Consider the following 12,003-nt stretch of genomic DNA (forward strand, 5'->3'; position numbering starts at 1 on the left):
TTAAATTGGCGTGGCCTTATCTTCCTTACTACTTTTATAATCATTGACCAACTTATTCTGAAAATGTAATAGAGTCATTTTTGGTGCAATTATACTATTCCCAGGAGTTTTTCTCCAAGAGCATGACCCTTATTAGTCCACACACCAGGCGCATTATCTACACATTATTGCTTGATAACCTCACCACAGGTTACATGTTCCTACGTTAATAATTAATGTTCTCACATTCTACAGGGGATGACTGTACATGTGGTGTGGTTCTTTGGACAAACTGAAGGTTTCTTTGATAGTCATTAGTACAAATGAAAGCCATATCAGTTCATTTCCTTGTTTTTTGGGGATTCTAAGGTAAAAATTAAACAAGAGGATGGGGAGAAAAAAATGGGGCTTGGAGCAAAATTTAAACCTGTTTCATTCGTTGAAATTGTGTATACCATGGTTTTCCCTCTTATATTTTCATGCTTTTACTCTTACAGTGTGTAAAATACCTGGTTGCCCAGTTGCCCCAGGCAACCAAATTTTACTTGGGGCAACCTATTTTTGAACCTATATGTAGCCAAGTGTGCTAATGCCCACCCACCCCCACCAAATCATGTTCACTTGGCTTACACCACTGTATCCGGCAGATGCTTTTTAATTTTAGGTATTTATGGCAATTACTAGTATCAGTTAACTAAAGGATGTTAGAAATATTGTCAAAGGCTTATGTATGCAACCTAATTTCTGCCAAGTGGGCAACCTGGTTCAAAAATGTATTTTGTGCACTGCTGTAGTTATTTATTTGTACTCTATACACAGCATTTGTAATCCATACACAGCATTACATATGCAACTACTCATAAACATAGTGTATAAACTATAATAGGCCATTTTGCATGATGTATAGGGAAAATTTCAATTCGAAAATCAAACATCCAAAATTCAAAATGAAGGTTGTTCAAGACCCCCATACAGACCCCCATGAAAGCACCAGGCACGGCCATCAGGGGTTTAATGGTCCTGTCTTGTCAGATCAGGAGGATCTGGATACTGTCTAATAAAACACACCTCCTTGCCTGGATACTTAGGGACCGGTCAGTAACCTACGGGAGAGGGTGGTAGGAGATTCAAGATTCCTTAAAAAAAACAAAGCTTACTTCCTAAATTTTCTACAAGTATCTTGTTCAAGTGACACGCATAGGGAAAATATATACAGTAGGTAAAATACTGAAATCACTCATATAAGACAATTTGTACCACACCCTTAACGTCACTTCCAACAATGGACTGTCCCCTACTGTAGCTGGCTGTTGGCAATAATGTTAGTTCAGGAAATAAAACATGTCTACCTCCCACTGGACATTACATGTGCAAGCCATTACAGAGAGGGTCCATGCATTCACTCAGTGGGAAGGGTAACAGAAAAACTGAACTGAAAAATTGTTTGGTTTTTGGTTTTCCCGACCTGTAAAACATATAGAGAAGGCAAAAATTCAGATAGACTTTCATAAGAATGCATAATGGAACTGGAATATAATACTGCTATGCTTACAACTCCTCCAAGGGTGATTAAATAACTGACAGCTGTTTCTTTATTTTTACCCTAGGTTTCCAAGAAAACACATCAGCTAAAATGTTCATTACTTTGTAGTAAGATATTACTAAGAACTGTCTTCTGAAGAATAGCTTTCTGTCATGACATGTACATTGTAACAGAATCTGACTTGAATACTCTGCTATGTAGTATCCTCTGTTATCAATAGGAACAGTACAGTTAATCATAGTGATGCCACTGTAGCCGGTCTTCAGTTTTAGATGCTATTTTTACAGTGGGACCAAATTTCTCCACCCACAAACACACAATGTTTTCATTCCGTAAACCAAGGGGGGTTTGGGTAATTCTAACTTTAACACATGCTGGTATGCAGACTAGAGGTTACACACAGAGAGATGTGTGGACTTACAACCTTGAACTTCTATTGAACCAGTACAAGACTGGACAAGGCAAAAATTTAAAGAAATTTAAAGACAAACTGGTAGAACGATTCTGCAGCATACTAAAAATAACAGTTCAATCTACTACCCTACAATATGGCATACTAGTAATATTAATAACAAACCTAACTTTGACATGGACAGATCTATTTTGTTATGAAAAAAAGAGGACATCAGTTTTACCACTGCAGGAAGTTGTGTCTTGACTTCATCATCATCATTCGGTAGTGCTGTGTACCAGTTTGCTGGACCAGTTCCGAACTTGTAGAAATGTTTAGGTTCAAGCAAAAAAAACTAAAAGTCAAGAACCGATTCTGGACTTATTACATGTCACATACCCCTTTTCTTTCCAAACCACCTAAAACTTCCATAGATTGCAAAATCTGTGCTACAAAATGAAGAAAACATTGCCATTGGGCATCGTCAAGTGTCCAACCAACTCTATGTTATGTGGCCACAGTTTTGCCCATACAACACTGCAAGGTTGCCAACATGCAATTTTGTATATGCCATGGGTTTAGGTCCGGACTTACGAGTCCAGAACTGAACCTAAACCTCTGGACTTGAATCCGGACCTGAACATAAATGTGGGTTTAGGTACACAGCACTAATCATCATCGTCGACCATAAGTTGTTTCCACGATTGATGATCTGACAACAAAATGCTATATAATTATTTCTTGTAAAATATTTCCCCTCACTGCATTTCACAATGACTGAAAAAAAATTCTGCAACACAATGGTGAACCATCCCATTACAGTAACATATCAGTCGATGTGTGTCAATTATCAGGTTTACAGTAGACCTCTTGCCCTTTCCCATGCTCCCCTTGGGCCTACCAAGGCCACCTAGGTCAAGACTGTTAATGCTGTTCGACCAACAGCATGTCATCGTTGCCAAAACAAGCCCCCCAACACCAGCATTGACAAGAGAAAACAGTGCATATGCTATCTTATTGAAATAATACATCTATACAGAGATGTAAATATCATAAATAATATGACGATAACCTAATTTTTCCTCTGACAAAAAAAAACTGAGCGAAAAACCATGACAGAAAGCTTTTCTCAATTTCTGTTTATCCAGCTACCACTGGCCAGCTTTTCATCATACCCAATGTTTTCAAGTATCTTCCCTTGTGACTGAAAATAGCACCGTAATACAAGACTCAGATTCAGCCTGTATATACAAAATGTATAACAGTTACACGATGCGTATCTTGGTGCTATTTGGCACCTTATGTTCAATCTGCAGCAGCGAAAATTTTGAAAATATTACCACATGTGAAAATGTTCAAAATGTGAAAAAAAGCAGGACATCGTGTGCAATAATAGATCTTTAGGATACATGCAAAAACGTGGTTAATGTGAAAAAAATGTAAGAAATATTGGTACCTAAAATATTGGAAATTAAAATATTGGACATATCGTGCAAGAATACAGTAAACAGTAATTTTTATATGGAGAATCGATCAAAGACAACAAGGCCAAATGATGGAAATGTTGAGTGCAGAAAAATATGTCGGACCATAAATTTCATCTGGTCCAATTTTAGCAGACCGGTCATTAGCCAGCTTCCTGTGGTTTAGCAGAATGTGAAGGCTGTATCAGCAACACAGAGGGAAACAGATTCCAACGATTGCACTGTGTGATTAGGACATGAAATAAGAAGTATATTACAATCTATACAACATTTCCAGCATTTTTGCACCATATTATTTCCTACAAATATTTCCTCATTTTTCTGCACATAAATAACCTACATTTCTGCACGTAATATTTCCTACATTTCTGCAAAAAAATCCTCTCCAGCATATTTTGTTTTATATTACTAGTACCACTTGTAGAAATACTTTTTTTCAGTGTTCTGCAATATTGCAGAATGCCAAAATTTTGTTCTGCAATTTGAAAATACTTTCTGCAAATTTAAACTGCGGATTTAAACTTAGGCATACATAAAATTGCATGTTCTGAAAAAATACATGCAAAATTACTTGTATATTATAGAGTCAGTAGTAAACACAAAAGCTCTCAAACACCATTGAATCCTGCAAAATTGCAGGTTGCTTCATTTTTCTTCTGCCATATCATATTAAAAATGTCTCTGCAAAATGCAGACTGCAGATGGGTATTTCTAACACTGAGTACCATCGAGTATTTCCCTCTGCATCCAGCTATGGCCTCCTTGGATACAGGGAGGTTGTAACTGATCCCTCCTTCAGTTCCCTGAGATATTGGCAGGCAATTACTGCATCCAACAGCCAAATGTCACCAAGTAATCTTGTCAGGGGATCACACCACTCCGTTACCATGGCAATATACTAATTAGATTGAGATAAGCGGGTTACGTTTTGTCAGGTTTAGAGGGATATCCAGGAGATTTTGTCGCCTCCAGATTTTGACATTAGCAAAAAAGATGGCTGTATGATCGTATAAACAATTTTACTACTAAAATCAAAGAACCCACATATTATAGAAGAAGTGGGTAAATTCGTCTTCCTGCCTAAAAAGAAGAAGTCAAACCCAGTAAAACTAGTACCATATATGTTGTAGAATATAGTATAATACTAGAAGTAGATATAGTCTCACATACCATTGTATTTTCTTTCTTATGTTGTTTGTAACTGCAATTAGCCCTCGGGCAAGTATTTGCAATAAACTGTATATATAAACCTAACTTGTGTCTATTTCTCCATACTTACCATAGTCATACTTACCTACATAATTCATATTTTGTAATTTAAAATCTAATTTAATACAGTGTTTTTTTAATATCCCTTGTATCTAGATGTATATATACAAATGACAGTTGCGTCTGACGACAATACATAATGAATATTTCTTTTTCTGGCTTTAATAATTGTGTATTTTGATCAAAATGAAGAAAGCATTTGTGAACACTAACTCTATGATTAATAATAATAGAATCTAGGGAATATGTAGATATGTTGTCAAGCAACTTGCAAGGCCACTAATCATCAGTGTACCATAAAAAATCCTCTGACAAAAGCAAACCTAAGATGCACTTTATCACGTTACGTAAGATTATTATGTTATGCAAGGTCGTAAGAGACAGTCCATTTTGTAATTCTGGGATGGGGGAAAACAAAAAATATTGTCACTGCCATTTTGCAATGTCATGTGTCAACATTTCAACTACACCTTGGGAAAAGAAAAAAAAGCATCAAAAAGGTTACACTGAGATGCATTGGAGAGGCAAAGTGAAGAAGTGTTGAATCAAGAAGGAGGAAATAGAAAAATCCCAATGGAATCGTCTAACTACCTGGTATACCACTTCTAATTTCCTTGTCACAGGCTTCCCAGAAAGATAAATGGCTGCCTCTCCTCATGAACATGTGAAGACTGTGGTAAATTATGGGGTTTGGTGCTCCCATTCAAAACAAATGATGGCAGCAAGGAGGAGCCCCATTTCATCATGGGGTGCATCATTGATCATTCACAACAGAGGGAGGTACACTGGCAGGGCTGGAAATACTGAGCTGTGCACCCAATTTTTTTCTGTGGGTGCACCAGAGCACCCAAATATTTTTGTACGTTATTTACCCCCAAAAAAAATTTTTGGTGCACTATTTAAGATAAAATAAGTAGAATGTTAGGAAATGTTTGATTTCTACAGAAAAGTACAGTACTTCGACAATATTAATTTTCTGACACTAAGAATTTGCGAATATGCTGTATACTACTACACATTTAACATTATGTAAACCTATGAAAACATTTAGGTGCACTGGTGTGTACCCACAGAAAAACATTGGGTGCACAGCAACAAGGTGCACATGCACCCAGTATTTCGAGCCCTGTTTTAACATCCAAGTGTCAGAAAAATAATAGAATCATTGTTGCAGTACTTTTCTTTAAAACATAATTAGGTATTGCTGACATTCTAGTTATCATGGATTGGTGCACCCAAAAAATTTTTTGTACACCCAATTTTTTAGGTTGGGTGCACCAGTGCACCTATTCCCAAAAATGAATTTCGAGCCCTGACTGTGTATCTGGTATCTTTTGTAGTACCATCATTATCTTCTGCACTAGTTCCTTGGTATAATACACCTACTGAGCAGCAGGACACATGTTAGTCCTCATCTTATAATTCACTGGGTTCTTCTTTACTCTAGAGCTTTCCTTTAATTTTTGATTACCATTCAACTTTTGGACCGAAAACCCTGCAAATGAGGGCATTGGTATTCATCTACCACAAAGCCTGTGTATAAATAAAGATACAGCGTGTGTGTATAGATAGATTATTCCTCTAAAACCTATACAGAATTGGAAGCCGGTAATCATGTATTTCATATTACCTGCCAATCCTTGCAGTTACCGCTATAATTCAGGGGCTTTCAAGCCTCCATACCTGCGAGGCTGAATGTTTTATGGGAGACAAATCCCTTCTGTAGTCCTGGGGACAAGGCAAACTCATTCTGTCATGTAAAAGCTATTTCTGCAGGCTATTACAAAGGATACACTGTGGGTATGGGAAGACACAAAGATCTATATATGGTTGTGTGTGTGTGAGGTACTGGCCAAATCATTAGTAGAAATACACTGTTCTGCAAATGCATTTACATTTGTGGTGGTTATTTTGCAGTGGTTATATCTTGCAGTTTATACCTATTTCTGCAGGCTATTACAAAGGATACACTGTGGGTGTGGGAAGACACAAAGATCTATATATGGTTGTGTGTGTGTGAAAGGTACTGGCCAAATCATTAGTAGAAATACACTGTTATGTAAATGCAGTTACATTTGTGGTGGTCATTATATCTTGCAGTATATATCTATTTCTGCATGCTATTACAATACAAAGGATACACTGTCACAAAGATCTATATATGGTTGTGTAAAGTATGTGTGAAAGGAATTGGCCACATCATTAGTAGAAATACACTGTTATGTAAATGCAATTTACATTTGCGGTGGTTACATCTTGCAGTATATAGCTATTTCTGCAGGCTATTACAAAGGATACACTGTGGGAAGACACAAAAGATCTATATATGGTGTATGTGTTAGGGAGGCCAAAGTGAAAAGTTCCCAGGAAGCATTTTTGAAAGCACATTACAGAAGAATTAAGCATTGCTGACCATTGAAACGCCATACACTGTTAGAACGTGCTACAAAGTACAGTCACTGAAAATTTCAGAGTCATACCTTTTTGGGAAGTTGAATTTTATTGCTTGTGAAAATGGAAAAAAATTACAAAAATCGGCTTACACGGCGCAGTAAATATATGCAGAAGTATGGTTTTCAGAAGTCAATAAAACCAGAAACAACTATTTCTCAGTAAATATTTTAAAGATATGAACAAAACTTTGTTGGATGAAGCTATTGATATGTCCTTGATTGTCTCTGACACTTCATACTCATTCGCAAGTACCCGTAAATCTGGTGCCGGAGCGAAAATTGCCAAAATTTAAGGCAAAAAAACAAACGGCAAAGTGAAATTCTTTATTTTTTGCTGTAGAGAGCTGGTTTTGGGCTCAAAATGTGTGTTTTGTGGCCAAACAGATGAAACAAGTACCAAATATTATATATCCTCCCTAATTTCTGAGAAATTATGGTTAAGTTCCAAATTACAAAATATTGTAACAAACCCACTTTCTTTCAACCAAAATGACATTTTTCAATGGCACCAGAGACATCAAATTGAATTTACAATGTGCTGTTATGCTATATTTTTCAAATCCATGACAATAACAAGCCTATTGTACTCAGAAACAGATATAGCTGAACTTGAAAATGGCATTTTGTACTAAACGCCCCCCTCCCCACCCTAAATATGACAACATGAGACACTTTCTGTCAACCCAAAAGACAACTTTCAATGCAAGTAGAGATATGAAATTGCACTCACAATGTGCTGTTATGCTATATTTCACTAATCTATAGCAATAACAAGCCTATTGTACACAGAAACAGAGATAGCTGAACTTGAAAATGACATTTTGTTCCAACCGCCCCCCTCCCCACCCCAACTATGACAACATGAGACACTTTCTGTCAACCCAAAAGACAACTTTCAATGCAAGTAGAGGCACGAAATTGCACCCACAATGTGCTGTTATGCTATATTTCATTAATCTATAGCAATAATAAGCCTATTGTACACAGAAACAGAGATAGCTGAACTTGAAATTGGCATTTTGTACTAACCGCCCCCCTCCCCACCCCACATGAGATATTTTCTGTCCACGCAAAAAACAACTTTCAATGGAACTTGAGGCATCAAATTGCACTTCCAATATGATATAAGTATGCTCTATTGCAGAAATCAGTGACAGTGGTCTTAATAACCCTAGTGCACATATACTGATAAATCTAAACATGGCATTTTGTAACAGGTGCCTCCTTCCCTATAGTATATGCAAGGTGTGCCAACGTTCGCATGTCGTCTTCACCGAAGTCTTCGCTGGAGCTGCATGGGTCCTCGTGACCTACAGAAATCAAAGCCACAAAAAGGGTATAGTTGGTTGTCATTATTAAGTAAGATAATTCAGAAAACACAGCAATGTGACATCAGCACTTTGGAAAGGGAAGTACAGTCAAACCTGTCTATAGTGCCGATGCGATGGCGAACCCACATCGTGGGCCACTTCTGGGATGGCGAAGCTGCGCCAGATCAGAGGTGTCTCCTCGTCGCTGGATTCACTGCTCTCTGCTGGAGATACAGAAACAAAAGACATACATGTATTTAGCAATAAAAGACACATTATTTCAACATAATACAAAGTCACTGACTTGAGTGAAATAGCGTGTAAGTGATTTCATTCAGCTCACCTATTTGTACAGCGCGACGTGACGGAGCTGCGCCATAGGAGTCTCCTTAGCTTGGATCTTTTTACAGGTGTGAGGGCATAAGTATGTTTGCGTGTAGCGAACATTTCCAGGACATCCCAGTTTGTGAGGGACTGGAATGTACATCTTGATGTGGGAAGTCCATCTTCGTCTAGCCTATAAATCAGATAAATTACAGAAGGAAATGAATAATTGAACATACATAAAAAAATTGAACATACATAAAAAAATTAATGAATTCCATACATGGTACTTAAAAAAGGTCCTACACACAAGCAATAATGAAATCACCACAATAAATCCTAGAGACAATATTTGTTATATTCTGAACCCTGGAAGAATTTACCCCATGGCTAGTGAGTTTCTTATGTAATGAATACAAAATATATGAACACAATAAAATTTGTGCTACCACAGTCAATAAATGAATTTAAACCCAGAGAAATAACTAAATTAGGAGTGCATAAAGTACGCAACATGTGGCTGATTCGAGATCGGGATACTATAGGCAAAACCTTCTTTCCCAAAAATGGTATGAATTATAAAACAAAACTGCAACTGGAAACATGTTGGTGCGCCCCCCTCCCACCGCCACCCCATAACATAACAAGAAAATGTTCTAAATTCGCCGTCTATTTACGAGGTACAAGACAAAGAAAATCTATCACATAATGTCTACAAACTATATATGCGTGCTTTGACTGTAGCTTGAGTGAAACAAACTCGATTACGTGTCGAAAACTCACCGGAAAGTTACGTCCTTCATGCCTCTGAACAGCAGGGAAAATGGCGGCGCCTTGAAAACGTCGTCTCTCCGACTGACACTCTCCGCGCCGATGGCCATCGCACGACATTATTGCTTCTATGGCCACGAAAATCCACACAAATGTGAACAACACTGCTACCTACACACACATTCTATGCGGAGTTTGATATCTTTAAGAAATTTTGAGTTACTACGTGAAGAAAAATGACCTATTTTCAACACCGCACGCACTAACCCTGCACTGCACCAAGCTATCCCCGCATAGGCAAGTTGGTTTCTCCCAAATATTAGCTTTCAGAAGCTGGTCTTGGATTGGCTGTACGACTTATTTCAGCAAAGCGACGACCAATCAAAGTTAGTATTACATCTAAGCCCATTCTGGGCGCGCGCACTTTGAAATTGGGGTATGGGATTTAATACATTAGCGCGGGCGCCATTTTGAATACGCCGACGGCCCGAGCGGCGTGAAAACTGACTTATGTACGGTTTTCAAATTGCGATAAATCATGATATAGAGGGAAATACCAAACCAAACTTGGCAGACTTATAGAACTTTTTGCGTTCTTTCAGGTGATATGTTCGGATTATAATAGAAATTCCAATTTCCTGGTGGAACATGCCATGAAAATGCCCCTGGTGTTTAACTTTCACTTTGGCCTCCCTATATGTGTGAGAGGTATTGGCCAAATCATTAGCAGAAATATACTGTAAATGCAAGTCAAGTACATTATGCATAGTAAACAAATCTAAATTTCTGTGATCCAAATTTTTTTTCTTTCAAATTTTGATGGCTACTGTTACTTATGTAATGCATATTGCTGCAAATGAAACACACCCATAGTACACATGTATGACATCAAAGAAACGGTGTACTGCTATTGAAGAACTTCTTGTTCCTACACAGGTTTTGTGATCCAAAGTTTTGTTGTTTTTTTTCTTTCAAATTTTGATGGCTACTGTTAGTGTTACTTATGTAATGCATATTGCTGCAAATGAAACACACCCATAGTACACATGTATGGCATCAAAGAAAAGGTGTACTGCCATTGAAGAACTTCTTGTTCCTACACAGGTATACTTGACACACACCTGTACAGGTACAAGCAGCTACCAACACAAGCAAGAGAGTACTGGAAGCCCAGTCCACTTCAGGACCCACTTGTACTCTCCAAGCAGAGGTTTGGGTTTGGGGTTATTTTTAGCGTTTTTTTAGGCTTTTTTATCAGGGTTTCTCTTTTGCACTGGTTTGGTGGGGAAAAAAATCCAGTGCAAGAGGGAAACCCCGACAAAAAAGCCTAAAAACACGCTAAAAATAACCCCAAACCTCTGCTTGGAGAGTACCACTTGTGCCAGACTGGACAATAGGCCATGCCTGAGGGCACTTCACTCTTCAGACAATAGTGCAGGTGAAGTGGTTAATAGGTAATCTGGGGTGATAATTACATGGATGTTCAGGTTAACGACCTGGCCAGGCTAACGGGACAAGCTAGCGGGCTAGCTGTTATAGAAAATAAACACCTGTCTGGAAGAGTGCACATCATAATAAACACTTCCCTTTATTACACAAAATACTTTTTTTCAATGTTCTGCAATATTGCAGAATGACATTATATTGTTCTGCAATTTGGAAATATTTTCTGCAAATATGCACTTTTAAACCCAACTCAAATTCATACAAAATGGCATGTTTGCAAACATTTTACATGAAAAATACATGCATATTATGTACGTTATAAAGTCAGTAGTAAGGCAAAAGCTTCTAAACAACATTACACAGGCACAACTGAACCCCTATCCTGACTTTTTTCAGTCTGCAAGATTGCAGGCTGCTAAACTTTTCTTCTGCAACATTGAAATTGTCTCTGCAAAATTGCAGACTGCAGATGGGTATTTCTTAGTATTTCTACAACTGTTACATGTTCTTAGGATTTTTTTTTATTATAATGTCAGATTCAACTTCATTTTCCCTACTTGTTGGAGGGGGCGGTAGTTTGAAGGGAGACCATACCCAAAGCTGATTCTAATTATGAGTACAAGATTAAGAACATAAACATGTGTTCCCAATAATTCCTCCCAAATGCCTATAAAACAAGCAGTGAAAAACTACAGATGTTCAGTTTGGAGTAATATTACCGAAGTTGCCACTATATATAGTGCAACTGTAACCAGCTTTAATACTTGGATGTAAGGCTGACTTTCAACTGCATACAAATATTAACTAAAAAAAATAAACTGGTACAATTCAGGTTTTACATTATACATGTTTGTGTATGAACTTTGTGGAACCCATAAGATTAAGAGCAAAAAATTCCTTTACATGTAAATTTTGTACATCCACTGTCATCGTCATACGTTCAAATCTTTTAACAGTTGAACCTCAGCGAAAATAATTTTCTTAAGCAATGTTTTTGTGGCACTAACTTACTAAGCAAGATATCTGCAAACTC

General features: G+C 37.5%; 1 protein-coding gene and 1 long non-coding RNA gene across 2 annotated transcripts in view; both read right to left on the reverse strand.

Annotated features, from left to right (window-relative positions):
• Positions 1–12,003, reverse strand: part of LOC109473786 (PH domain leucine-rich repeat-containing protein phosphatase 2-like) — a 59,984-nt gene that overhangs the window by 44,471 nt on the left and 3,510 nt on the right. The window lies entirely within an intron of this gene.
• Positions 8,616–9,562, reverse strand: LOC109473787. Its single transcript, XR_002140449.1, has 3 exons — positions 9,537–9,562; positions 8,773–8,946; positions 8,616–8,653 (listed from the first exon to the last, which is right to left on the reverse strand). It is a non-coding gene; the product is annotated as an uncharacterized LOC109473787 (long non-coding RNA).

This window comes from Branchiostoma belcheri, unplaced genomic scaffold (assembly GCF_001625305.1).
Source record: "Branchiostoma belcheri isolate BF01 breed outbred unplaced genomic scaffold, Haploidv18h27 scaffold3, whole genome shotgun sequence".
Lineage (NCBI taxonomy): Eukaryota > Metazoa > Chordata > Leptocardii > Amphioxiformes > Branchiostomatidae > Branchiostoma > Branchiostoma belcheri.